Source organism: Cavia porcellus, unplaced genomic scaffold (assembly GCF_034190915.1).
Source record: "Cavia porcellus strain 051 isolate PalLab524CR breed Dunkin Hartley unplaced genomic scaffold, mCavPor4.1 scaffold_31, whole genome shotgun sequence".
In the NCBI taxonomy this organism is placed as follows: Eukaryota; Metazoa; Chordata; class Mammalia; order Rodentia; family Caviidae; genus Cavia; species Cavia porcellus.
In genome coordinates, this window is record NW_026947514.1 from 31,845,481 (window position 1) to 31,869,526 (window position 24,046).

Below are 24,046 nucleotides of genomic sequence, written 5' to 3' on the forward strand. Positions count from 1 at the left end.
GGGTGTCCCATCTGGGCAGGGGGAGTATCTAGATAGGAGAAATCAGTGACGCTGCTAAACGTCTGCAACACAGAGCCTGCAGCAGCTCCCTCAACGAAGAGTTATCCAACCCAAATGACAACAGTGCCAAAACTGAGAAGCACTGTGACGTGTGCATGAACGTGGAAGCCGATCATTTGGGAGTTCAGCTCCCACTCTGACACTGGTTTATTCAGAAACTATTTATTTCTCCGTGCCCCAGTTTTCTCATCTGAAAATGGTGTTAATGGTAACTATTTCACAGAGTCATGAAAAATAGGAGTGATTTGGTGTATAAAATACCTGGCACAGCGTCGGTCCTCAACAAATGTTTTCCTTAAATGGGAAAGATCTAGATGTATTCTTAAATGTCTCTATGAACCAATTGGAATTCTTGGAATTTGAAAGAAAAGATTTGAATCACGTAAGCATGAGAGATTTGTATTATTTCAGAACTACTGTGGATAAAAGATTAGGAAAAAAATATAGATGCACAGAAACATAGATACATTAAAATGTTTATGTTTATACACAGTGCTTTCAAATGCTTTTACTTCTGTACAGTTGGGTTATACTTCTAGGCGGCTTTTTTCCTTTTCCACAAGGGATTCTGTGGATCAAAACCTCATTCTTCCCCTTCCCCTGTATCTCTTCATCTCTGCTTATATCTACCCCTCAAATGCTGCCAGGGCTAGGCAAAGGCCAGCCCATTAAAGGTGAGTCACTGCCATCTGGTGGCAGAACTGCCAAGGGCCACAAAGATTTTATCTATTGGTTTGACTGCTGGTGAACTGAGAATCAGATCTGCCAGGCACAAAGCAATCATTAACGCAGCAGCATTCTAAGAAGTACAAAGGGCAGAAAGATGAATCAGCCAGCACTGTAGGCTTCTTGGGAACCTGATGGAGTCTTACAGTCCTTTCAAATAAGAGAGAAGAATTCTCTATTTAATAAATAAAAGTCATATAACCTCTTGTGCTCAAATGCAGAATTTTCCATATATGCCCATGCTATGCTGGAAGGAAATCATTTACAAAACGCAGTGTCCAAAACCACCTGTATACATGAGGTATGATAAAGAAAATACGCTGTTTAAATTTTTAAAAATACTCCACCCTTTTGACTTGACCGATTCTGTTCTGTTACGTCACATTTGGTTTTACTCTCTTCCAAAAAAGTAATAAGAACCGTGGGAGCAATGAAACCCAAAATGTGTAATAGTCATGGTACAAAAGAGAGGAAAAGAAAGTGCTCCAAACTATATAACTGCATGTATATTTAAGTGTATAAGATAGAAAATGATATCACGGAGTTTTATTGGATCAATGAACAGAACTGTTTGCAGTATCATTGATGGAATGTCCACTTTACAAGCTTTAATTTTGTGACTTGAACAATTATTTCTAAGATGACAATATGTAATCCATTAACTAGTGATTTCCTACTGTTCATTTTTTTCTGTAAATCTGTATAACTTGTACCCTTTCCCTGCTTTTTTTTTTCTTTTCTCCTTAAATAAAATTTTAAAAAAAAAATTTTTTTAAAAATACTACAGTAAAAGATACATTGCTCTTAATTTCCCTTGAAATACTCCCACTTTCATCAACACACTTACCCCACCATTCCTGACTCTTCCGAAGCTGCTATGGAAATCCTCTTCATGAATCACTGTGGCTGCATATATACCTAAGTACACAGCACGGATCAAGACAGAGAAACCTAAGGGTGACTTTTAAGCCTGATATGCTTTTCTCAATGTGTCCCTCCACAACTGTGTGAATCAGACTGTATTAATCAGAAGTAATAGTGAACATCCTTGTCTTGTTCCTAATTTTAGAAAGAAAGCTTTGGTTTTTTCCCCACTTAATACAATGTTAGCAGCAGGTTTGTCATAAATAGCTCTTATCAGACTGAGATATCCGCTTTCTTTAGAGTTTCTACCATGAAAGGACGCTGGATTTTATCAAAGGCTTTTTGTGCATCAAGTGAGATGATCATGTGATTTTCATCCTTGCTTCTGTTTATGTGATGAATTATATTTATTGATTTTCATATGTTGAAGAATCCTTGCATCTCTGGGATAAATCTGAGATAAGTTGGTCATGGTGAATGATCTTTTTGATGATTTGGTGCATTCTGTTTGCCAGTATCTTGAGGATTTTTGCATCTATGTTCATTAAAGAGATTGTCCTGTAGTTCTCATTTTTGGCTACTCATCCAGTTTTGGAATCATGGTAATGTCACCTTCCAGAAATGACTTTGGAAATACACTTCAGTTCCATTTCAGTTCCATTAAAGAGTTTGAGGTGTATTGGTGTTAGAGTTTCCCCAAAGTTCTTATACAAGTCAACAGTGGGTTTTTCTTAGTTGGTAAGTTTTTTATTACTGCTTCAATTTCATTGTACATTACTAGATTATTATTAAGGATTTTTAAGTCATCTTGGATGCATTTTGGTGACTCATGTATTCAAATTCTTTTCTGAGTTCTCCAGTTTATTGGAACACAAGTTTATGGAGTTGCTAGTAATCTGAATTTCAGTGATATCTATCGTGGGGCACCTTTTTCACTTCTAATTACATTGATTTATGTCTTTCCTTTTTTTATAATATTGGCTAAATATTTGTCTATTTTGTTTTTTCTTTCAAAGAACCAGATCTTTGATTCACAGGTTCTTAGTATTGTTTGTTTTTATTTTAAAGAGGATAAAACCAAGGAAAATAGAATAAAACCAATCATAATAAACCAGTATAAGTGATACAGGACTTCAAAACCTTATAAAGTCAACAATAGTTACCATAATGCCTTTGTTGTCTTCAAAATAGTACAGAAAACTTCAGATATAATAAAAACCAAACAGAACAAAATAAAATAGAAACAATAAACACAAAACAACAAATTCAATAAGCAAGCCAGTAGTAAATCCAAAATGGCTACCATAATATGTCTTGCTATCTTTTAAATAGTTGCTCATGCCAGCAGATTTAACATAATCAAACAAAAAAGAATAAAATCCAACCCAAGAAAACAATGAAAATGGTAGTTTCCTGGTGGGGATCGCTTCCCGGTGAGGCCTTGTTCTCATCCTCTGCAATGTGTGAATTGCACTGCCCATGTATGGCGCTGGTTTCTAGGTGGGGATCACCTCCTGATAAGGCCTGGTTTTCTCCCCATGCAGTCCATAAATGACACTGACTCACAAAGAGAGGCTTGGGTCTGCCTGGTCCCTCTCCAGTAGTGGCCCATGCGTGGCACTGGTTTCCAGGTGGGGATCAGTTCCTGATGAGGCCTGGTTCTCTCCCCGCACAGTCGGTTAGTATTGCTTTTTTAGTCTCCATTTCATTCAAAGATTAATTTTTATTAATATTTTTTAGCCCCACAAAGATAAAGTAGCATCATTTCAACATGTAATCAGTATTTTTTTTTTAATTTTCAGTGTGATAATTTACTTATTTCTGTACCAAGTGTTTGACATTCTGTGTAAATTTCACGCACATAGCACGTCTAAATTTGTACCAGCCACATGTCATACCCTAAGTCAGTGTGCAACCAGAGGCCTCCATTTTGGTGGCAGTGTAGTTTCTAGACTGAAAGCATCTGGTACAGTTTGTGTCTGGATGTCTCCCCAGGGCCTCATGCAGTCATGGCGGCAAGCTTCTAGAGTTTGTGATTGATTCACTTTCTAGTTCTGGGATTATGGGTGTGAGTGCTATATCCATTCTAGGTAGGTAGCCTACATAAAATATAAAGGACAGAAAGAATCTTCTCATGCTCTTCTCCCTCTTTGCTTTTGTTGTTTTCGCTGTCTTCCACCACCAGGAACTTTTGCCCTCGGCCATGAGTCACCTTGCCTTGGGCCAAGCAGATTACAGACTGAAACTTCCACAAATTGTAAGCTAAGTAAACCTTTTCTTCCTTAACTTTGGGTGTCAGGTATTTTGTCTCAGCAACAAGAGAAAAGTAACCAACACAGCATCTTTCCACAAAGCAGCTAGAGTGAAATTATCAGATCGTGTCACTTCCCCTTTCAAACTTTTCAGTGGTTTTCCCTAAGGATAAAATCCAGGGTCTTCTTTATAGTCCATGAGGTTCAACATAATGGAGCCTTCAGCCACCTCACTTTCCCCATCTCCTATTCTTCTGTCCATCCCTCAGCCACTTCCCTGCCCGGCCCCCTTTTATTGCCTTCAAGCCTGATAAATGAGTCCCCAGCCCAGTAGTCCCTCTGTGCTGGCTGTCTCCAGTGTCACCCTGCCCTAAACCTGCTTCCACTTATTCCAACTACGAAGTCCTTTTAGCACCATCTGATTGCATGCTGTGTGTGCGGCAGGAGTCTGAGAGAGGATCTGCCACCACAGGCCCTCTCTACCCAAGTGTGCCATCCTGCCATCTCCACATAGCTGGGGATGACAACTAAGATATCAGCCAAGTTCCCCCAGGCCAAGCCTAGGGAGGATCACAGGTCCTTGTTGTCTTCAGGGTCCCCAGATTTGCTTAGATGTCTCTGCCCAGTGAAGGCTGTGACCTTGGGTGAAACACTGGGTTATAGGAGACAGACACTTTTTATCCCCCTTCATTCTCTTCCCTTTCCCCACCCTGATCTGAGATCATTGTTTAGAAGCTGGCATTGAAAACCATGAAGAGATCTTCTCCCAAACTGGGACACTCACCTGGTGGCTGGGGTAAGTCCGACATTCCGAGCCCCGGGAAGACTATAAGATCATCTCTTCCAGAGCTCAAGGACCTGCCCAGAGCCCAGCCACAATGGGCTGCATTGGCAGGTTTCAGGCCTGCCCAAGACACACCCAGTGACCTTCTCCCAAACCGGGAAACTCAGCCGATGGCAGGGGTAAATTTGCGCACCACCCCTATCCCCAGGAGACTTTAAGATCATCTCTTCCAGAGCTCAAGGACCGGTTCAGAGCCCAGGCATACTAAACTAGCCTTGGGATGTTTTTGTTTTTGTTTTATCAGTGCCAGGATCAAACTCACAACCACGCGCTTGCAAGGCAGGTGCTTATGCCACTGAGCTAAATGGACCAACTATATTATGCCCAGTGACCTTCTTCAATTATGGGATTTGAGAGTAGGTGAAGTGAGTTCCAGGGTATTGGTCTTCACCCAGGGAGACCTTTAACCCATCATCCACAGTGGTTAGGTGCCTGCCCAGCTACTGGGAACACTGAAGGTGGCACAGGAGGGCCTGAGGGCCTAACTGGACCAGGCTCAGCAACTTCCATTCAGTCCCAGGAGCCTAGGGCATGGGAGACGATTTCCAACACATTCAGGGGAAGCCTTGGAATAACACTTGAAGCACAGAAATATAGGAAAATGACAAAGCAAAAGACCAAAATGCAATATCAAATCTCCAGCCCATCCCAAGAAACATTAGGAGCTATGTACATAGAGGAATATATATGCCATACACCTGAAATACCTGAAATAATAGCAACTGAAATAAAGAAGTAACTCCGGAAAGCTTTAAAGGAATTCAAACTAGAAATAATCTCCCAGGTAAAAGAAGAAATGATAAAAGAAATGAAAGAGATGCTGAACATATCTAAAGAAGACACAGTTAAAAAATTGGAGGAACTAAACAAAAAGGTAGAATCCCTGGATGAACAATATAAGAAACAAACAGAATACAGAATGCAGATGCAAAGAGATATACAGGAAATCAAAAATTCCATTGAAAGTTGTAAAAACCGCCTCAATGAAAATGAAGATGGGGCTGGCGGTTTAGCTCAACAGCATAAGCGCCTGCCTTGCAAGCAGGAAATTGTGAGTTCAATCCCCAGTACCGATAAAAAGGAAAAAGAGAGGAAAAAAAAAAAAAAAACAAGTCACAAAGAAAGTGAAGATAGAATTTCAGACCTCGAAGACAGGATTTCAGCTAGTGAACAGGAAAGGCAAGATCTTTTAAAAATAACAAGGAATCAGGAAATAACAATTCAACAGCTGCAAGATGATGCAAAGAAAAACATCATATGATTGATAGGGATAAATGAAAAAGGTGACAACATAAAGGATGTCAAGAGGATATTTAGAGAAGTAATAGCTGAAAATTTCCCAAATATGAAAATGGAAACTGACATCAGGATCAGTGAAGCATATAGAACTCCAAATAGTCATAACCAAAATAAAACTATACCCAGACATATAATAACCACCATCCAACATAAAAATAGAATATTAAAAGCTGTCAGAGAGAAAAGACAGATCACCTATAAAGGAAAACCTATCAGAATCACAGCAGATTCCTCAGCACAAACAATGAAGTCAAGAAGTGCATGGAGTGAAGTATTTCAGATCCTATAGGAAAATGATTTCCAACCAAGACTGATGTACCCTGAAAAACTGTCTTTCAAAATCCATGGAGAAATAAGGTACTACCATGACAAAGAACAGCTGAAGAACTTCATGATCACCAAGTCAACCCTGCAAAGAATATGGAAAGACAGTTTAGATACACTTAGGAAAAAACCACTCAGCAAAGCAGACAATTAAACAGAACAGAAAGCTAAACATTCAACAGCAGAAAGATAACATGTCAATAATAAACTAACATATAACAGTTATAACCATTAATGTAAATGGTCTCAATGCACCAATTAAAAGAAACAGACTGGCAGAATGGATCAAGAAACAACATCCAACCATATGCTGTCTACAAGAAACCCATCTAACCCAAAAGGATACTCACAGACTGAAAGTCAAAGGATGGAAAACAATACTTCATGCAACAGGAACCCAAAAAAAGCGGGGGGAGCTATTCTGTTTGCAGACAATGTGAACTTCAAATCACATGATCATTTCTATAGATGCAGAAAAAGCTTTCGATAAAGTCCAACATTCATTTATGATAAGAACCTTACAGAAAATTGGAATAGATGGTCTTTACCTCAATATAATAAAGGCCATCTATGGCAAACCAACAACCAGCATCATACTAAATGGCCAAAACCTTAAGTCCTTTACCTTAAAATCAGGCACAAGACAAGGATGTCCCTTATCACTGCTCCTATTTAATATAGTACTGGAAATACTAGCCAGAGCAATTAGACAAGAGAGAGAAATAAAAGGGGTAAAGATTGAAAGAGAAGAAGTTAAATTACCATTATTTGTGGATGACATGATACTCTACATAGAAGACCCCCAAAACTCCATTGAAAGACTCCTAGATATAATAAATAAATTCAGCAATGTAGCTGGATACAAAATCAATACTCAAAAATCAATAGCATTTCTATATACTGACAACAAAATCACAGAGAGAGAAATAAGAGAAGCCATACCCTTCACACTAGTAACCAAAAAATGAAACATTTAGGAATTATTCTCATGAAAGAAGTGAAAGACCTATATAGGGAAAATTATAATACACTGAAGAAAGAAATTGAAGATGATCTCAGAATATGGAAAGACATCCCTTGCTTGTGGATAGGAAGAATAGATATTGTGAAAATGGCCATTCTCCCAAAACAAATTCAATGCAATCCCAATAAAAATACCATCAACATACCTTATGGATCTAGAGAAATCACTCCTCAAATTCATCTGGAACCAGAAGAGACCTAGAATAGCAAAGACAATTCTAAGCAGCAAAGGCAAGGCGGGAGGAATCACAATCCATGACTTGAAGTTATACTACAAAGCAACTATAGTAAAATCAACATGGCACTGGAATCAAAACAGAGCCCAAGATCAGTAGAATAGATTAGAAGACACAACCACAGCTACAAACACATTCAATCACCTTATTTTTGATAAAGGGGTCAAACATGTTTATTGGAAGAATGATAGTCTCTTTAATAGATGGTGTTGGAAAAACTGGCTCTCCACATGATGAAAACTAAAACTAGACCAATGCCTATCACCATATACTAAATTAAAATCTAAATGGATCAAAGATCTGAATATTAAAACAGAAACACTAAATCTGTTGGAAGACAAATTGAGTAAAAACCTTGAAGACATAGGGGTAGGTAGAGAATTCATGAATAGGAATCAAACCACACGGGAAATACTTCCCAGAATCAATAACTGGATTGCCTCTTATTAAAAAGTTTCTGCACATCAAAAGAAATCTCTAACATAGTGAAAAGAAAACCCATAAATGGGGAAAAAATCTTAGTGAACTGCCCCTCAAAGGACTTCTCTCTAAAACATATAAAGAATTTAAAAAATCAGACCCCCAAAATTCAAAGATCCAATCCAAAAATGGGCATCTGAGATGAATATACAATTCTCAGATGAAGAAATACAAATGGCAAATAATTAAATGAAAAAAAATGTTCATCATTAGTCATTAGAGAAATGCAAATTAAAACCACACTGAGATTCCATCTCACTCCAGAAAGAATGGCCAGGATCAAGAAAACTACCAACAACAAATGCTGGAGAGGCTGTGGGGAAAAAGGAACTCTCTTGCAGTATTGGTGGGAATATAGACTGGTGCAACCACTGTGGAGATCAGTCTGGAGATTTCTCAAAAAGCTGGGATTGGAAGTCCCATTCAATCCAGCTATTCCACTTCCAGGCATATTCCCAGAACTGAAACAGTGATATATGTGCACCCATGTTTCTAGCAGCACAATTTGTAATAGCCAGATCTTGGAAACAACCTAAGTGTTCATCAACTGAGGAATGGATAAAAAAGTTGTGATATTTTTATACAATGGAGTACTACTCAGCTATAAAGAATGATCACATTGAGATATTTATAAATAAATGGGCACAGCTTGAGACCATACTCATAAGAGAAATAAATCAAACTCACATGTATAAATACGGAATAGTTTCCCTACTGTAAGAAATGGTAAGAATACATAAAAGTATGTTGTAATTATTATTCCCAATCATATTGAAGTCATATAATGTTTTCACTCATTAATTGCAATGGTTTTAACCTGGGTTGTTTGATTTTTATTGTCTGTGATGGTATGAACAGTTATTTTGAAAACAAGAAAATATAGTAGCTAGTACTGATTTAATATCATCTTGTTTTGAAGTTCTATGAAGCTTTTGTTCTTCTGTTTCCATCGGTTTATCATGTTGTATTGGATTTTATTATATGTGAGAGTATAAACAAAATTTTTTATAGACAAGGAGATAATATAGAAACCATTGTTCATTTTCTGATAGTTGGTTATAAATACCCTGAAATACTTCATTCTCTTGAATGGTTTTACACTGTCATGTTGTGTTTGATGCTATAATATATGAAGTTACACTCAAATATTTCAAGGAAAGAGACACTATGTTAGCTACTGTTATGTCAGGTTATCTTGTGGTGAAACACTATGTTGTTTAAATTGTTCTGTTCTGACCTGTGTTATTATGTTGTTATGTCCTCTTTTATCTTAATCTCCTTCTTTCTTTTAATTAAAAAAAAGAAAGAAAACCATGAAGACTCCTCTTTGCCTTGATTTTCCACTAATAGGCTAAGTACTCCCATACTTTTTTATTCACATTTCTGAATTCTCCTCTAAAAACATGACTCTTCTAGTCTAAGAGGGGCTCAAGGATGCAGAAAAGTGTGAGCTTGGGAAGGTAGTATTTGGCATTGTATTCCTGTCACTTATTGAAAGGCATTTCTACCAAGAGATATTTATCACACCTCAGTAATAAAAATGTAAACCAAGTTCTAACATGAGCCATAACCCCATGAATCACACTATGATGTACTTCATTCACAGCTTGTAATTTTCTCAGATAAGTGGACATACATTTGCAAAAGGGCCAGCCTGAGCCTTCCTGTCTACAAGGCTCCAGCCTTCTGGCCCACCCACGTTAGCAGGTGCAAGTAAACACCCAGCCACAGAATCAGAGGTTGATCAAGTGACACACAAATTCATGTGCTGACAGCCTCCACAAAACCATCCCTTGTACCCAAGATTGACTGCATGTCTATTTATTACTGATGTTTTATAGTCAAAGCCTTTCCTACTTCTTTGACCAAATGCTAACTAGTATTTATGGAGTCTGAGAAGCACCTCCACAGGATCCTGTGGCTTCTAAGAACCGAGCTAGATAACAGATGACTAAAACATTGACAATATATATTTCTGGGTGGTGAGATTTTTGTTCTCCTTGTTGTGTTTGTCTTTATTTCCTGAATCCTCCCAAACAAGCCTTTTTTTGTTTGAGGAAAATCAGTGTTGGACCGACCTGACCCTGACCCTGCAGTCCTGCTGTCCTCTGCCCTCCTTCCATGTACTTTGCTTTGGGTGTTTGCTTGAATTTGCAAGAGTGACCCTCTTGCACTTCAGGGCTGGACCTCACCTCCAGGGCAAGACTCTACCATTTCCCAGACTGCATGGTATTATAGAGATTGTATGGTAAAGAGTGTGGTAATAACCACAGTTTGAGTGATTCCATGAAGATAACCAGGAGAACTTCAGCAGAATTCGTAAAGAACTGGTAGTTGTTTCCAAGGAGGCAGTGTAAGCACTTGGGAAATTGTTTAAAGGACCATATCCCAGTGGTAGAGCACATGCTTGGCATACATGAGGTCCTAGGTTTGATCCTAAGCACAAATAAGAAAATAATTTTGAAAGGGATGAATAGGGCCGCCCAGTAATACTAAGAAAAGCCATTCACCAAGGAGAAGTCATTGACACATGGCACCAAATGTCTCTCCTTCCATTCCTTACTAGCTCATGTTCATCAAATCAGACATTGCCTAATGCCCTCCACCACCACCACCTTCCCTCACCACCACTGGCTCTCAGCAAAGGGCCACGTTCTCTACTGTCAGTATCAGGTGACCCCAACAGGTGGCCAGCTATGCACCCTAGCGAGGCAGCCCCAGAATGAGACATTTACACATGGGCTTTGTGCTACAGAGTGCAGGAGTACACTGGCAGTGGCATCCGTGTCTCCAGCCACTGGAACCACAGAACGCCGCTTGCTAGCATTTTCACTTATTTTTGAATGGGGTCAGTCCTCTGAGAGTTTACAACCTGCTCTGTGCCTACATCTTGGATGGCTCAATTGCTTGTATACACACATCTTAGCCATGTGTCAGAACACTGGACAGTTGGTCTTGTGCTTTAAAATTTCAGCAGACTTATAGCAGGTGATGGAATTAGGATTATGGGAAGCCTCCTGTTCGTACCCCCTCCCCTCTACGTCACCTCTGTCACAGTTTCACTGTAGAATCTCAGGTAATAAAATGAAGTGACAGTCTCTTTGCCAGCTCCCCTGCTTCATGCTTGAGTCCTCTGAAAAATGGTCATCTCTGCTTGAACCTCTCCCACCGACCCCAGACCCAGTAACAGGTGCTTCCAAGATACTGCTTTTCTTTCTCAGTTATAGGTGGACACTTTTCACATGTATGAAACCTGATAGAGTCACCTTCCCAGCTACACTTTCTAAATCCCAAATGTGCAAAAATCTGAAAGCTTTTATTTGTAACTCCCTTGACAGCAAACTATTCTAATGATGTGTGGTTATTTATAATTATCATTTGTTCCATTGTTTGATTTGCTGCAGAAATATGTCTGACCATGATCCCCAGGTGAGCAAGCATGATTTTTCCAATTACCCCTCTGTTGGTTGCCACACCAACTAAGAAAAGTCTCTGAATTTTCTCATGCTCAAGACTAACTGTAGTCTTGATTATTGAAGGATAATTTCATTGGATATAAATTTCTGGGGCAACCCTTTTTCCTCTAAAGATCTCTTAAATATTACACTGTCTTCTTAGGACATTTGTATCACTGTAGAGAACCCAGAACAGCCAGATTTCCTCCATTCTATATGACTTGATCATTTTGCTTGATAAATTACCTTTGAACTTTACAGGATGTACCTCTAGGGTAACCTTCCTAAATTCATTTTCCCTCGTTTGTGGTAAATTTTATGTCTTCTTTATTCCAGAAAATTCACTTTTATTCCACCTAATCCATTGTTTCGGTTTCTTTCTTTGAAGGCTTCAATTACGGACATGTTGAATCTTCTTTGCCTGTATTCTAGAGCTATTGTTTTTCTCTGTCTTTTCTTACCTCTGTATTTCCATTCCACTTTGCCTCCCTAACTGCCTCCTTCGTGTCCCTTCCTATGTTTTTTAAAATTATCTACTACTTTTTTAAACTATCTACTCTTTCCATTTCCTCCATATCCCTGATGTTTTGTTTTCCAGGTTCTGATGGCTGTACGTCATCTCCTGTCATCTTATCAACTTCCTTCTGTTCTTTTTCTTTTCAACTTTTTAGATGGAAAAGCTGAAAAATCTATAGACATGCTGAAAGAATAATACAATGAATACCTATATACTCTCTACATGGATTTATGAAGGAACATTTGGCCACATGTACTTTTGACTACCTCAGTACACACAGACAATACACGTATGCCTTTTCCAATCCATTTTAAAATGAATTATCAACATCATAACATCCTAAAAACTTCAGCCTGCATGTCCTAACATTAAAACATCCTTCTACATTATCCCTGGCTTAGTCTCTTTGATCTGCTATAATAAATTACCATAGATAGAAAGGGTTTATCAATAACAGAAATGTATTTCCAAGAGAGAGAAAATGGCAGAATGTTGACTAGTAACAAAATTCAGTCTCTCCAAGATCCAGAATCCAAACACTGAGAAATAATAACCTGGCAGAGAGAGAGACAGACAGACAGACAGACAGACAGACACAGAGACAGAGACAGAAAGACAGAGAAGCAAATCACAAGGTATCAGGAAGACATTGGAAAAAAATGTCTACAATGCAGAAGGGGAAAAAAATGGAACAATTTGGATTCTCTGGCTTTCCCAGTTTGTGGGGTTGGGAATTGGGCACCCCAGAGGCAAGGCAAGCATACTAGGCTGGGAGATCCAGGGAGAAATGGCAGTGGAGCCTATAGCCTCTGTGTACTGCAAAATCAGTCAAGTTTTTCTCTGAGAAGACTCCTTCCAATGGCCAAAGAAGAATTAAAGCATGAGCTCACACCATTTCACCAAAAAGTGCTTGAGCAGGTGCCATTTCTGAAATCCTAAACCCTAAAGCTGGGACTCAGAACAACTAAAAAATAACTTCATTTCATGATTCCCACTGTTGCCCTTTGTTGGTGAATGAATTAAAGACAGCCACAACAGACAGCTGCAGACAGGACATGGTAAAAAGAGTTCCCTGAGAAGTTTAAACTCAGCCTGGGAAGGACATGGGCCCTGCTCCCCATGTGAGAGACCAGGCCTGGCTTGGGTTGTGCTCAGAAACAGTCCAGTCTGAAAATGCCTGCAGGCAGTTAAGTGCTTCAACCCTTGCCCTGCTGTCTAGATCTGAACTCTATTTGCCTTTCCCACCCACCAATGTGAGTACAGTCACAGCCTGGGGTAAACAGAGAGGCTCTGGAAAATTTCAGGCAAAGTAGAATTCAAGCCAAAGTTAATCAGGAGAGACAAAGAAGGTCACTATATATTCATTAAGGGAACATTCAACAGGAAGAGATAACAAGTCTAAAACTATAGCATCAAACACCAGTTCATCCAACGTCAGTAAACAAACACTAGTAGGTGCAAAAAAAAAGAGATAAACACTACCACAATTATAATGGGGAATCCCAATACCCCACTGTCACAAAGAGACAAATCAACTAGACAAAAAATCCACAAAGAAATATCAGAGTTGAACCAAATCTTCATGAAAAAATTTACTAGATACTTACAGAATGATCCACTCACAACAGGATATACATTCTTCTCAGCAGCACATGACACTTTCTCTAAAATAGACCACATGCTAGTCCATAAAGCAAGTTTAAGTAAATATGAAAGAATCAAAATGATCCCATGTATATGATCAGATCATAGTGCAATGAAACTAGAAATCAATGTCAAAAGAAACTACAAAAATTATGCAAACACATGGAAAGTAAACATTACTTACTTAATCAGTCACAGAAAAAATCAAGGAAGAAATTGGACAGTTTCTAGAATCAAATGATACAACACACTAATACCTATGGAATGCAAAGAAAGCAGTCTTAATAGTAGTTTATAGCTTTGAATGTCTACAGCATAAAAACAGAATGAGTACAAATAAAGAATGAAATGATGTACCTTGACAATCTAAAGTTAGCACAAGGAAGGAAATCATAAAGATCAGCGCAGAAATTAATAAAACTGACACTATAAAAACAATATAGGGATTCTGGGACGATGGCAGAACAGTAAGCAATAGAGTAAATAGCCTCTCTGAGAGAAACAGTCCTGATGGTAGAATATAGCATTCTGGAGAAGACCAGAAGGAAAAAGGTGGGTCCCCTCAACCAAGGAATAAGCTAAAGTAAGAACTGAAGCCCACAGAGAAAATTTTTTTAAAAAGAAAAAAAGGAAAGAAAAACTTAAACAGAAGGTGGTAAACAGAGGCACTTTCACTGGGGCAGGTCCCACTGTGCAAGAAGTGCCACTGGAATCATGGTTGCAGTAAAGCAGGTGGCTGGCAAGCCCAAATGCCTCAACAGGGAGACACAGTGGTGGAGGGGAGTAGCAGACCAGAGAACTGCACTAGCTGGTGGTGAGTGTGGGGGACTCAATCCTCCCTCGGGAGTGGGCAATTGGCTGGGTGCCATTTTGGAGTTGGGCAGGATAAGTCCAGAACCAGAACTGCTGCTGGCTTCATTCAGCCACTCCTAGTGCAGAACAGATTGGTGAAAATTGCTTGGACTGGGTCCCACCCCTGTGCACAATCCAATAGCCAAGGCCAAGGTTTCCCTAAAGCTATCCCTAACTAACCCTGCCCATGTGGCACACACTAATGTGGTGAAGATTCCTTGTAGTTAACCAGCTTGGAAGGGAGGGGCCAGCCTGCCCCACCCCTGTTTATATTCCAGTAGATTGGGGAAAGCAGCAAACAATAGAAATCCCTAGCCAGCACACTTCGGAGTAATTATAACCAATACAGGAAGTGCTGGGGACCCCACTACCCACTTTTCTGGAAGAAACTGGGAACACGACAAGAGAAAGAAACAAAAGGCAGTCTGCAGCTTCCAGCCCAAGCAGTACTGGTCCAGGACAGGCAAACACAGAAGTCATTGGTCATCACACACCTGCAGTTTCTGAAGCAACAGCAACTGACATAAAGAAACAACTTCATAAAACTATAAAAGAACTTAAAACAAAAATACTAATACAAGTAAAGGAAGATATAAGAAAAATAATAGAAGAAATGCTCAGTACTTCTAAAGAAGACACAGATGGAAAAATAGAGGAACACAGAAAAAGGAGGGAAACCTTCAATGAAAAATATAAAAAAAATTTAGAATACATGAAACAGATTCAAAGAGATTACCAGAAAATTAAAAACTTCATTGAAAGCTGGCAAAACTGCTTGAAAGAAAGTAAAAAGATGATCAAACCTTGAAGACAGGTTTGCAACTTGCAATCGTGAAAAGAAAGATCTCTTAAAATAACAAGGAACTGGGGACTAGGGATTTAGCTCAGCAGCATAAGCGTCTGCCTTGAAAGTAGGCAGTCGTGAGTTCAATCCCTGGTACCGATAAAAACGAAAAAGCCAAATAAATAAATAAATAACAAGGAACCAGGAAATAACAAGACAAAGGCTCAAAAATGACAAGAGGATCTATAACTAAGAATAAAAAATGTGAGTGAAGAAGCAGGGGTAAACACAAATGAAATACAAAGGCTATTTACAGAAATAATTAAAGAAAACTTCCCAAGCATAGGAAAAGAAAATGACATTCAGATACATGAGGCACACAGAACTCCAGCCAGCTATACCCAAAATAGATCTATACCCAGACATATAATAATCAAGATCCCAGAAATTCAACACAAGAATAGAATATTAAAAGCTGTCAGAGAAAAGAAACAGATCACCTATAAACAAAAAACCATCAGAATCATGACAAACTTCTTGACACAAACCATTAAATCAAGAAAAGCTTGGAATGAAGTATTTCAAGTCATGAAAAAAAATAACCTCCAGGGGCTGGGGATTTAGCTCAGCGGCATAAGCTCCTGCCTTGCAAGCAGGCAGTCGTGAGTTCGATCCCTGGTACCGATAAAAAACCGAAAAAGCAAAAAAAAAAAAAAAAAAATAACCTCCAACCCAGATTGATGTACCCTGAAAAACTCTCTCTCAAAATTAACAGAGAAACAAGATTCTTCCATGATAAAGATGAACTGAGGAAGTTCATGACAACCAAACCAATCCTACAAAAAATACTGAAGGCCATTCTAGAGAAAGGGAAAAAAAATCATAGTTTCAGGAACAGTGGCAAAGGGGGCTCACTTAATGGGCAGACAGTGGAATTAAGGGGAAAAGTAAACAACCAACAGCAGAAAAATAGTATGGCAGAGATGATGCAGAGAAGGTTGACAATAATCACTAAGATGGATAGCCTCAATACACTAATAAAAAAACACAGGCAGAGTGGATCAGGAGATAGGGTCCCTCAAGATACTCTATATAAAAAATATAAGTAACCTGAATGAGGGTTTATGGACTGAAAGTCAAAGATGAGAAAATAATGTTCTATGTGGCAGGGAACCAGAAAAAAGTGGGGGTAACTTGTCCATCAGCTGCAAATTGGTTGGAAAGACATGACACTTTTATACAAAGGAGAACTACTCAGCTATAAGGAAGGAAAACCTTGAGGCTCTTGTAGGTAAGTGGACACAACTTGATATCATGCTCAGAGGTAAAAAGATTCAGAATCACTTAGGTGAATAGCAGGTTGCCTCCCTAATATAAAAGCTAAAGGAGTTAGTGGAATACAAAATGTACAATGCACCCTGTGAAAGTGACAGGGAAGGAATTGTCTAAAAAGGGAAGGCAGAGGACATTGCTAACCTTATATCATGATTTGAAACCTGTATTGTTTTCATTGCTCTGCTTAGTTTGGTTATATTCTGTTCCAGTTTATCAGCACTCCAAAGATAGCAGGATGTACTATGATAACAATTTTTATTTCCTATTAACTTAATTTGAAGCTCTGTATTGCTTTCACTGTCTTGTTTTGACTGATTTTATTTGAATCTGTTTTTTTTTGGGGGGGTTGGGTTTTGTTTGTTTGTTTGTCTTTTTGAGACAGGATCTCTATGCAGTTCAGGCTGGTCTTGAACTCACTTTGTCCCCCAGGCTGGTCTCAAACTCACAACGATCCTCCTGCCTCAGCCTCCCGAGTGCTGGGATTACAGGCGTGAGCCACCATGTTTGACAGTATCAAATCTAAGGGTATAAGCAACTAATTTGAACACCATAAGATTCACTATGATACCCATTCTGGTTTGACTATTGTCTTTTGAAGTCGTATAATGTCTCCAATGTTTTGTTCTTATTGATTTTGTTCTGTACTATTTTGCTCAATTTTATTATGCCTGATGATACGGGCAATTCTTTTGAAGATAACAAGAAGCATTATGGTAACCATTGTTGATTACCTTGTATTTTGTTTTTAAGTTATGTACTGTGTCCATCCTTTTGTTTTGATTGACCACATTTTGTTTTGTCTCATTCAGTTTTATTCTGTTCAAAATAAAAATAAATAAATAAAAACAATACAATGAACCAATAAATTGAAAAGCTGGTTCTTTGAAAGAATAAGCAAAATAACAAACCCTTAATCAATCTTACCCCCCAAAAAGGAAAGAAAAGGCCCAAATTGATGCAATTAGAAATGGAAAAGGAGCTGGGCATGGTGGCCCATGCCTGTAATCCCAGCACTTGGGAGAATCAGAAGAAATGGATATATTCATAAATACATATGAATTACCAAAGCTAAGCCAAGAAGACATGAAAACCCTGAATAATCCAACGTTAAGTGATGAGATTGAAGAAATAAAAAAAAATTTTAATTACCAAGAAAGCTCAGGTCCCAGTGGACTCTAAATTGTACAAGAACTTTAGGGAATATTTAATGCCAATATTCCTCAAACTGTTTAATGAAATCAAAAAATAAGAATGGCACAACATGTATAAATCAATAAATATCACATAAACAGAAGCAAGGACAAAATCATATATGCATCCCAATTGATACACAGAACCTCTTTGGCAAAATCCCACATCCTTCATGATATGAAAAAAAACCTGAAGAAAATTATATAGGATCTTATCTCAGTCTGACAAAAACCATTTATAACAATCCAGTAGCCAATATCATATTAAATGGAGAGAAGCTGAAATTTTCCTTCTAAAATCAGGAATAACACAAGGATGTTTTCTATCACTACTATTCAAGATTGTTCTTGAAATATTATCCAGGGAAATCAGGCAAGAGAAATAAGAGAAAAGGAATTAGTACAGACAAACAGAAGTCAAATTATCGTTACTTGCAGATGATATGATCTTCTACATAAAAGACCCAAGAAATTCCACCAAAAGAATCTTAGAATTAATCACTAAATCTAGTAACATAGCAGAATACAAAGTCAACATACAAAAATCAATGACATTCCCATACACTAATAATTAACAGGAAACATACTAGGAAAACAAAACCTTTCACAACAGTACCAAGAAAATATCCAGGTATGGTGGTGCACATCCGCAATCCCAGCACTCAGGAGGCTGAGGTAGGAGGATCAGTGTAAGTTCAAGGCCAGCCGGAGCTACAAAATGAGTTAAAGACCATCGTGAACTGCATAGTGAAACCCTGTCTCAAAAAGACAAAGGAAGAAAGAAAGAAAAGTTAAATAACAATTAACCTAATCAAAAAAGTAAGAAACCTCTAGAATTCAAACTGCAGTAATCTGAAAAAGGAGACTGAGAGGCCCTCAGAAAATGCAAAGATAGCTCCTGTTCCTGGATAGGCAGAACCAACAGAGTTAAAATGATCATTCTTCCAAACTGATGTACATATTTAACACAATCTCAGTCAAAATATCAGTAGCATCCCTCATAGAACTAGAGAAAATCCTAAAATTCATGGTAAACCAGAAGACACCCAGAATAGCAAAAGCAAAAGCTCCAAGAAACTAGAGCAAAGCAAGAGGCATCACGATGCCAGGCTTCAAGTTATACTACAAGACTAATGATAAGAGGAGATGGTATTAGCAAAAACAAAACAAGGCAAGCAAACAAAAACAGACATGCAGACTATTGGAACAGAATCAAAGATGCACAGATAACTCCAGTTATCTGAAAAAAGGGCCAAGAACTTATGCTGGAGAAAAACTAGTCTCTTCAACAAATAGTGTTGGGAAAACTGTCTATCCACACGTGAAGACTGACTCGATCCGTATCTCTCATCATGCACTAAACTAAAATCAAAATGGATCAAAGATCTAAATAGTAACATGCAAACAATCTGCTAGACAATAAAGTAGGTAAAACTCTTGAATACATAGGCATAGGCAAAGATTTTCTAACAGAACCCCAACTGCACAAGAGATAAAACCAGGAATCAACACATGGGATCACATCAAATTAGATTCTGCATAGCAAGTGACACAACTAACACAGGCAAGAGACAACCTACAGAACGAGAAAAAATTGCCAGCTAATCCTCAGACAGAAGATTAATAACTAGAATATATAAATAACACAAAAAATTAGACTCCCCCATTAAAAAATCCAATCAAAAAATGGACACCTGAAATGAATGCTTTTCAGAAGAAGAAATATAAATGGTAAATGAGTACACAAAAAAATGTTCAACATTTCCATTATCAGAAAGTGCAAATTAAAACAACACCGAGAGTCCGTCTCATCCCAAAAGAATGATCACCATCAAGAAATGAAATAATTACAAATGCCAGAAGGGTTGTGGGGAAAGGGGAGCCATTCTTCCTTGGTGGCAGGAGTGTCAACCACCAACTGCTATGGAGATTCCTCAAAACACTAAAACTAGAAATTCCCTTCGACCCAGCTATTCTCCTTGTAGACATCTTCCCAAGAGCTAAAGTTATCATATTACAGTGATACATTCATCCTTGTTTTTAGAGCAAAATTCATAATAGCTAAATCTTGGAATATATACATCGATCAACAAACTAAGGAAAAAAATGTATTTATACATAATGGAGCACTACTTTACTACAAAGAAAGACAAATTTGAGTCATTTGTATGAAAATGAATGTACTTAGAGACCATGATGTTACGTGAGATAAATCAGAAACACAAGTTCAAATATCACATGGGTTTCTCATACATAAGAAACTCAGAAAAAAAGAACAAAATAAAATAAAATAAGCCATAGATAGATAATAGAAAAAAGATAATTGGGAAAAAAATAGAGGAAACAGAAACAAGCCCATGCAATTATAGTCACCTGATTCTTGACAAAGGGACCATAAACATTGCAAAACTATCCCTTTAACACATGGTGCTGGAAAACCTGGGTATTTATATGTAGAAGACTGAAGCCAAATACTTATCTCTCAATTAAAACAACATTGAGATTTCAGCTCACCCCAGAAAGAACAGCTATCATCAAGAAATCAACCAATAGCAGATGCTGGTGGAGTTTTGGGGAAAAAGGAACCCTTCTCCACTGTTGGTGGGAGTGAAGACTTCTACAGCCCCTGAGGAAATCAGTGTGGAGATTCCTCAAAAAACTAGGATTAGAGGTTCCATTTGACCCAGCCATTGCCCTTCTAGGTACCATCCCCCAAAATTAAAAGCATTATAGCACAATGACATATGTGCACCCATGTTCATAGAAGCACAGTTTGCAATAGCCAAGTCTTGGAAACAACCCAAGTGCCCATCAACTGGTGAATGGATATAGAAGGTGTGGGAATATTGTATGTAATGGAGCACTACTCTGCCATAAAGAAGGATAAGCCTGAGACATTACTAGCTAAACGGATGCACCTTGAGACTATACTTTTAAATGAAATAAATTGGACACACATGTGTAAATACCACATTGTTTCTCTGGCCTGAGAAACCAACAGTGTAAATTAGGACCAAAATACATTTTGAAATAGGAGGAAAATGTTCAAATGAGAAAGGGAATATGACAGAGGGGAGGAGAAAAGAAAAGAAGAGAAAAGTAAAACAAATGAGAAAAGAAGGAAAGGAAAAAGAAAAGAAGGAGGAGGCACCAAAGGAAATATAGGGAAATGGGGGAAAAATAAGTTATATCATGTACAGGCACAAATTTTCTATGATGAGTGTGATCATTATATATGTCTAAAATGTACCAATAAATCTAATGGAAAAAATGGACCAAAGGCCTAATTCTAAGATGTGAAACTTTGGAAATGCTAATGAAAATAGAGAAAATAATTGAAATTATACATTCAGGGAAAAGATTTCTGAGTAGGATTCTGAGTAGCACATGAAATAATAGCAAGAATTGAAAGACAGGAGAAAAATTGGCAAATGGGATCAGATCAAACTAAAAAGCACCTGAACAGCAAAGAGAAACAAGAAACATTTACAGAATGGGAGAGAAATTTCTGCTAGATTCTCTCGTGACAAAGGATTAATATCCAGAATGTATAAGGAGCTCAAAACCACATCAGCCCTCCCCCCAAAATACACAAGAAACATGCAAATGAACTGAAGAGATAGCTCTAAAGAAAAGAAATACAAAGGGTTAATAAATATAGGAAAAGAGATTCAATGTCTTTAGTCATTCAGGAAATGCAAGTCAAACCACATTGTTTTCTCTCATATGTGGAATCAAAGAGACAACCACCATTCTCCGTCCTCACGCCCCGTTTCCTACACTTTCCTCTTCTCAGCCAAGGAGAGAGAAATGTCACAGCACCAAAGGAGGGAGTGGAACCCAGCAGACGCCACCAGAGGCTGCACACCAGCTTCCCCCATCCTGCTGATCAAAGCGTGCGATCTTCATTGAATTTTGTGTTGAAGACAGTAAAAGTGTTAATGCACACTGTGAAAAATCCATCAGTTTAAGTGAAATTTTAAACATTTAAATGAAATTGGTCTTTTTCACTGTATGGATCCAAGTGATTTCAAGTGTAAAAACACAGATCAATTTTACGTTCTTCACAAATGAAGAATCTGGCCAGTTGTCGTCTCTGGTAACTAAAGAAGGGCAAAGCTTAATCGGCATAGTGTGAACTTCAATAATTGGAGAGACTGGAATGATGGTTCCGATAAAGATAGGGCTAATTTTGATTGTTTCTCCAAGATGATGAACAATACGGGTGGTGATGAGGTTACAGACTTACCAAAGGTAGATGGAGCAGATGACGGTTCACAAGACAGTGATGATGAAAAAGTGTCTGATCTGGAGTAAGCAATGTCACCACCTGAATTTTGAAAAAGAAAGTAACTTCTCTGCAAGGTTTCATAATTGAGAGAATTCCTGTGTTGATAACTCTAAAAGTAGATGCTATATTTGCCTCCTTTGACCCATTTTTCCAACTTATATTTTTAAGGCTTCACTAAAGGTTGATAATGTACGTACCTTGGGCAATTTTAAGTCATCTAGGGCCTTATCCTAATGCACAAATACTCCCCAGTTATAATTTTAAAAAGTTAACCTAATACTCCTTTACTTCATAACATAGTAACATGATAGAAAGTTCTCAGCATAGGGAAAGATAACTAAATTGTAAATTTTGGACATGAGTTCAAAGTGGCTGAAACACATTAGCTGACACCTTAAAGTGATACCCTGCCACTCCTCTGGTGTATCTTTCAGGATTGTTCTGCTAAACTTTATTTTTCAAAAAATGTACTTCACATTATTATTTATAAGGGATCACATGTCAGTATTCCAGATGCATTGCAGCTAAAACTAGTAGATGACCTTAACTTAGATGGTTTTAAAGCCTATACATTTAGAATTGTCTGGCCCTTAAGCTTTTACATCTCTTAGCACAGAGAATGAAGAAACCTTTGTATGTTATTGCTTGGGAGTCTGTACATTTAGATCAGATTTGCATTTGCACTGTCAGTATGGACAATGAATGAAAAGATGTTAATATGCTTTTGGATTGGTTACTTCTGGTTTTCATTGGATTTTGATTTTGATCTTTTGCTGGTTTTTGTTTGTTTGTTTGTTTTTTGTCTTTTTTTTTTTTTTTTTTTTTTTTTGAAGCAAGCTCTCACTGTAATTCAGGCTGGCCTTGAACTCACTATGTGGACCAGGCTGCCTTAAATTCATAGCAATCCACCTGCCTCAGCCTCTGGAGTGCTGGGATTGCAGAAATGCACCACCATACCTGGCTTTATTTCTGTTTTTGATTCAGCTTTATCCTGGCTGAAAGACCTCAATTTAAGGCCTAGAGATGTAGCTCAGTGGCCTAAGCGCCTGCCTGGCAAGTGCAAGGTTGTGAGTTTGAGCCCCTGTACCAAAAAAAAGACCTCAATTTATGTTCATGACAGCAAAAATTTTTTTTAAATGTCTACATTCTTTCTAATAAACTGTTGGAAAAGCTCTGGAAAAACAAAAAGTAAAAACCACAAACAGAGCACTAACAGGAATGTAGAAGGGGTTGCCGTTAGAAGAAGAGAGGAAGGGAGCAAGAGAGGGGAGAGGAAAGGACAAAGGAGCACGTAAACAGCTGGAAATAAAATAGGTAACACGGAAGCATGAATCCCCCGAAGTGAAAACCTATTTTTTGTTGTTGTTGTTGTTGTTTTTTTTTTGTATTTTTACCGGTACCAGGGATCGAACTCATGACTGCCTGCTTGCAAGGCAGGCGCTTATGCCGCTGAGCTAAATCCCCAGCCCCGTGAAAACCTATTGATCTCATAACTAATACGCACTAAGTAAGAAATAAAATAAATAACGTGGGGGGAAAGACATTTACTTGTCATAGCTCTGTAGAATAGGAAATTCAGGACCCAGGCACTGGTACACTTACTGCCTGGTTTCTAAAGGGCAGCTTCTTGCTGCGTCCTCACAGGGTAGAAGGAACAAGGCAGTTCCATGGAGCCTCTTCTACAAGGGCACAAATCTCACGCACTGGGGCCCCACCCTCATGACCTAAGATCCCATCTTCCATCACGTTAGCAAGTACATTTCAAATATAAATTTCGGGGCTCGGGATTTAGCTCTGCCACACAAGCACCTGCCTGGCAGGTGTGAGGTCATGAGTTTGATCCCCGGTTCCAAAAATTAAAAAAATATAT

At 38.3% G+C, this 24,046-nt stretch overlaps 1 pseudogene; it reads left to right on the top strand.

Annotated features, from left to right (window-relative positions):
- Positions 1-394: 394 nt before the first annotated feature.
- On the top strand, positions 395-22,202 carry LOC134474179 (prostaglandin E synthase 3-like; annotated as a pseudogene).
- Positions 22,203-24,046: the final 1,844 nt, after the last annotated feature.